General features: G+C 40.6%; 1 pseudogene; it reads left to right on the forward strand.

The window, feature by feature from the left end:
• Positions 1–4611: 4611 nt before the first annotated feature.
• LOC102730204 (tubulin epsilon chain pseudogene) lies at positions 4612–5855 on the forward strand (annotated as a pseudogene).
• The last annotated feature ends 533 nt before the right edge of the window (positions 5856–6388 follow it).

The following is a 6388-nucleotide window of genomic DNA, read 5'->3' on the forward strand; positions in this document are numbered from 1 at the left end:
AAGATGTGGTTCATATATACAAATGGAATATTACTCAGCCATCAGAAAGGATGAATACCTACCATTTACATTGACATGGATGGAACTGGAGGGTATTATGCTAAGTGAAATAAGTCAATCAGAGAAAAATAATTATCATATGTTTTCACTCATATGTGGAATATAAGGAATAGCGCAGAGGATCATAGGGGAAGGGAGGGAAAACTAAATGGGAAAAAATCAGAGCGGGAGACAAACCATGAGAGACTTTTGACTCCGGGAAACAAACTGAGGGTTGCGGAAAGGGAGGTGGGTGGGGGTAGGGGGGTAACCAGATGATGGGCATAAGAAGGGCACATGATGTGATGGGCACTGGGTGTTATATGCAACTAATGAATCCTTGAATACTATATCAAAAATTAGTATACTATATGTTGGCTAATTGAATTAAAAAAAATAAAAATGAGAATCAGGTGTCTAGTTCCGTTTTCTCTTGCCCCCAAAGTGAGGACAGCTTTCTTCCAACACCTCTAGCAATCTGAGCATCAAAATATGTTCTAATTATAACCCATTAAATAAAATAGGAAATTACTGAATCCGAAACTCTGGGGGTGGGGCCAGCAATCTGTGTTTTAACTAGTCCTCCATCTTGATGCCCGCTGAAGTTTATAATCACTGTTCAGTGGTAATTTTCCCAAAGGAAGTGAATCAAGCTTGCAGTAAACCAGCAAATGGCAAGAGTTTAAATGGCCTTTTTGTGTCCTAGAACATTCTTTTGTTAATGTTTATGGAAGTCTTGCTAGATTTTCAAATAAGCCTGCTCAAATTCACAAGGAGCCTGTATTTCTGTCATCTGTGAAACCACTATTCATTTTATCTTATTCATTTATTTAACCAGACTCTTAATGAGCTTATACCCAGAAGCATCAAGAAGTTCTGAAATCCCGGGGCGCCTGGGTGGCTCAGTCGTTAAGCGTCTGCTCAGGTCATGATCCCAGGGTCCTGGGATCGAGCCCCACATCGGGCTCCCTGCACTGCGGGGAAGCCTGCTTCTCCCTCTCCTACTCCCCCTGCTTGTGTTCCCTCTCTCGCTGTGTCTCTCTCTGTCAAATAAATAAAATCTTTAAAAAAAAAAAAAGAAGTTCTGGATCCCCTTTTCTTTCCCTACCATCTGAACTGTGACCCCAAGACAGCGTTAATTACACAGAAACCTGCTTACCTTACCTCCCATGACACTAATGACAAAGGCCAATCTCAACTTCCCCACCTGTCTCTCCTTAGAGATGAGCCTGAGTTTCTCCATTGGAAAACCTCCCAATGGCGTTTGCCGCCCCTTCGTTAGTGGAAGCTCTGAGCCACTGCTAACAGAGAAACCCTTGAGTTCACCTCTTTATTTATCTATACAACCCTCCCCACCTCTGTTTCTACCTGGTGTTCAGTGGAGGGCAGGGAGAGAGGTACCGAAAAAGTTTTCCTGGGCCAAGGGGAAGTCAATTGCTCACTGGCCTTTCTTTGTGCCTTTCCACTTTCCTCTCCTCTAGATGCCTTGGTTCTTCAGGTGCCTCCTATGTTCTCCAGACCCGGGTGTTCTAGATCTTGAGGCTCTTGAGGGTCTTGAGGACTGATTGCTCCATAGAGGAAAAACCAGCATCATTTTGTGAAAGTAATTCACTTAACACTAGCAGAAGTTTGGTGCCTATGAAACTAAAGTATGTGTCCACAGAAGATGCTGGACTCTGATTAATGTAACTCTGAATTAATCTCTCTGTGCTACAAGAGATGAAAGAAAAGGAGCCCTCAAATTCTTTTTTCGTTTGAAGTTTACTTCTGCATCATGCCCCAGAGAACTTCAATTCCTCTCCTCATCTCTTCTGACTTGTTCCCTTATGTTTCTTTTCCCATTTTCCCCTCTTTTATTCCTTCCCTTTTATATCCCCCAAATCTGAGCTGTTAGCCACAGGTGTGTGGTTCAGATTGAAAGAGGAAAGAATTGGTCAAGTATGGGTCATTTGAGAGACGTAGTGTAGGAAATAGTTTAATTTTCTTCTTTCCTTTCTAAAAAGCCTCATTCAGGTGAAATGCAGACCCAAAATTTACAATAAGTAAAAAAGAGCCTCAGCCAAGAAACGCTAGTCCCATGTGAACACTAGTCCTTCTGAAAATAGCAGTATGAAATCATAAGCTTATCTGAGGTGAGATGACTTGGTATTTTCGATGTCCTGCATAAAATCCCACTATTTTTATTTTTATTTTTTTTAAATTTTATTATGTTATGTTAATCACCATACATTACATCATTAGATTTTGATATAGTGTTCCATGATTCATTGCATATAATATTTTTTTTTTTAAAGATTTTATTTATTTATTTGACAGAGAGAGACACAGTGAGAGAGGGAACACAAGCAAGGGGGAGTGGGAGAGGGAGAAGCAGGCTTCCCGCAGAGGAGAGAGCCCGATATGGGACTCGATCCCAGGATCCTGGGACCATGACCTGAGCCGAAGGCAGTTGCTTAACAACTGAGCTACCCAGGTGCCCTGCATATAATATTTTTATTTTTTAAAAAGATTTTATTTATTTGAGAGGGAGAGGGAGAGAGAAAGCACAAGGGAGGGGCAGAGGGAAGAGCAGACTCACCACTGAGCAGGGAGCCCGATGTGGGACTCAGTCCCAGGACCCTGGGATCATGACCTGAGCTGAAGGCAAACGCTTAACTGACTGAGCCACCCAGGCACCCAAATCCCACTATTTTTATCTTGACAAGATAGTATTCTGGGGCGCCTGGGTGGCTCAGTTGGTTAAGCGACTGCCTTCGGCTCAGGTCATGATCCTGGAGTCACAGGATCGAGTCCCGCATCGGGCTCCCTGCTTGGCAGGGAGTCTGCTTCTTCCTCTGACCCTCCTCCCTCTCATGCTCTCTGTCTCTCATTCTCTCTCTCTCAAATAAATAAATAAAATCTTAAAAAAAAAAAAGATAGTATTCTGGATCCTAAATCTCTCCATTTAGTATAATTATTTTTATTATTAATATTTAATTAATGATTATTAATTAATTGTTAAATTAATTGGCCTATATAACTTTTTTTGGTTTTCTTTCTGGAGAATCCTGAATAATACAGGAACCACTTTGCAACAGACACCATGCATTTTCTAGATAAGACCCATAATCCCCGGAAAGCTTAATAATAGCATATGATACTCAAGGAGTTTGTGATCTAGTTAAAGAACAGGTATATAAGATGTTAAAGCACATCAAAGATAATAATGCAGAAGTCACTAGTTGGTAAATGATTTACTCCACAAGTGTTTACTCTACATTCCTATCCGAGGAATATTGGAATGAATGACAAAAAGACCAGTTAAGGAAACTTGCCAATCCGTGTGGGACCATAAAACAGCATAAATGTATTAACTAAGCCAAGTTATCAGCAGGTTTCTCAATAAGGTGACTATATTTTATAGCTGGTAATAGAACTTGGGAGAGATAATATTTTCATCCCTGGCATTTGCCATATTATGCTCAGTGTACATTTTCCAGTTCAAATAACATGCCTTATTTTGAAGACTAAAACATTAAGCTTCAAACTGATGTTAAGTTTAAGTGCCAGTTAAGGTCATAGATGTATTAGTTTTTTAAAAATTTTAAAGTTTTTAAAAATTAAGATTTTAAAAAATAACCCAAACTCTACCTCTAACAATGTTTGTGGTCTGACTCATTCTTTTAGGATGTGACCCTGGTACTTTGTCTTATGAGTTGTGTTGCCTTGCCATGCTCTGCCACTAGAGGGTAGCATCGTTGCTATTGTCATTTCTGCTGTTTATTATACGGTATATTCAGTACTTGGCCATTCATCCAGTCTAATCCCCAATGTGATTGTATTTGGAAGTGAGGCCTTTGGAAGGTAATCAGATAATCAGAGAGGGGCTCTCATGCTGGGATTAATTTCCTTATAAAGAAGATACTGGAGGGAGACAATCTGTCTCTGCACATGAGGATACAAGACAGTCTGCAAACCAGAAAGGCCTTCACCAAACACCAGGTCTGCTGGTTTCTTGATCTTGGACTTCCCACCCTCCAGAACCATAAGAAATAAATGTTTGTTGTTCACACCACGCAGTCTATGGTGCTCTGTTATAGCAGCCCAAACTGACTAAGACAATGTCTGGCCAGATACTTGAACAGAAGCTGTGTGGGGAGAAGGGATGGGGGCAGATGGTCTTTAGAATGAGTCAGTCCATCTAAGAAAGAACTGACCTATTCATTATGCAGTCGTGTCACCTCTAAAGTGGAAAGAGCCCCAAATTTTGGTGTCAGAAGACTTATATTCCAGCACGGGCTCAGCCACTAATTGACTGCATGATCTTGGACAAATCACTAACTCTCTGGTCTCCAAGTCTTCACCTATAGACAACCTTTTAAGACCTCTTTTCTCTAAATAATATCTTCCTTTGATTTTTCTCTCATTATTCTGTTCCTATGGCTCACTTTCCAATGCTACAAGTTGAGAAGGATTCCTTAGGCATTGCAGCAGAGACAAAAGAAGTATGGTTGCTGCTGGTGGGCTGGGCCAGGCTGGAAGTAGGAAACCAGGCACGGGCTCCCCAGTGCCCTGATCTCGCCATGCCGCAGCATGACCCAGTCGGTGGTGGTCATACTGGTCAGCTGGTGTGGACACCAGATGGGCTGCTGCTTCCGGGATCTGGCACTAAGGGAGCATGCCAGGGCCAACCAGAGATCTGGCACTAAGGGAGCATGCCAGGGCCAACCAGAAAGGAATTTATAATGAGGCAATAAACAGCTTCCTTAGAAATGTGGATACCAGAGTGGCTGGGGACAGTGACAGTATTTCCAAGGGGAAAATTTGTTCTTTGAATGCATCAGCTATCTTGATTGACATGGAGCAAAGAGTAGTAACTGAAATTCTGCAGGGCCCATGGAGAGATGTGTTTGATAGCAAGGAGCTCATCACTGATATTTCTGTCTCAAGGAATAATTGGGCTGTGGGTCACCAAGTTTTTGGCAGTCTTTATGAAGAACGGATTCTAGAGAAGCTCAGAAAGTTGGCAGAGCCCTGTGATTGTTTGCAGTGTTTTTTTATTATACATTCCACGGGAGGAGGAACAGGATCTGGACTTGGCACATTTCTCTTGAAGGTGCTTGAGGGTGAATTCCCGGAACTATACAGATTCCTGACTTCAATTTATCCTTCTGAAGAGGATGATGTCATAACCTTGCCTTATAATAGCATCTCGGCAATGAAGGGACTTAATGAGCATGCAGACTGTGTGGTGCCCACTGACAACTAATCTTTATTTGACATCATTAGCAAGATTGACCTCATGGTGAATTCTGGAAAGCTGAGTACAACAATAAAGCCAAAGAGTCTGGTTACTTCAAGTACCAGGGCTTTTTGAAAAGTGGCACCAGAAGCCCTTGGATGCAATGAACCCCATTGTGGCAAATTTGCTGCCGAACCTAAGAAGCTCTGCAAGACTTGAAGGGTCCCTTTGGACCTTAATGAAATCAGCCTGAACTTAGTTACTTTTCCTGAAGTGCCTTATCTTGTGTCAAGCCTAACACCTCTATATACACTAGCAAATGTTCACATTCCTACCTGAAGGCTCCATCAGATGTTTTCAGATGCCTTTAGTAAAGATCACCAACTCATTCAGGCTGACTCCATAATCTCTACCTTGCCTGCGCCTTTATGGTTAGAAGAAATGTACCAGTTTCAGGGTTTCAGATCTTCACAGACATATTGAACGAGTAAAACCTTCTGTATGGTTAGTCTCCTGGAATCAAGAAAGCTGGATTCTTGTGATGAAATCCAATCTGTTGGATTCATCACAATCTGTTGATGATACCAGTGTGTGAAATCAGTGACGTCTTTGTACTTTAACTTCAAACATTTGTCTTCAGAAAATTCCCTTTTTCTAAAATTGAGAAAACGGAGTCCTTCAACATTTTACTTTATTTATGGTCTCACATTTAGGCATTTATACGATGATAATCATGTCTTCAATAAAAATCTTATACAGGCATATTTCTATATTTATTTGTAACTGATTTTTTTCATATTCTGTTTAAATTCTGATTCTTTAAAAGCAAGCAGGAGGAGTAGTAGAAGAACACAATATAAATACTTTTGTGTAATACCTCCTAACTTTGCAGGGATAGGTTTTATTACAACTATTAAGGTCTTGTTTCTCCTTTGGGTAACCACTTGTTTGCACTCAAAAGAATCATAATTTATGTTTATTTTAGCATGCATGTGTATTAAATTATCCTTAAATATAATGTTTTTTTTACTTTATTTTTTTTATTTTATTATGTTATGTTAATCACCATACATTACATCATTAGTTTTTGATGTAGTGTTCCATGATTCATTGTTTGCGTCTAACACC

The sequence above is a fragment of the Leptonychotes weddellii genome, chromosome 1 (genome assembly GCF_054177405.1).
Source record: "Leptonychotes weddellii isolate Sample4059 chromosome 1, ASM5417740v2, whole genome shotgun sequence".
NCBI classification, from domain to species: Eukaryota; Metazoa; Chordata; class Mammalia; order Carnivora; family Phocidae; genus Leptonychotes; species Leptonychotes weddellii.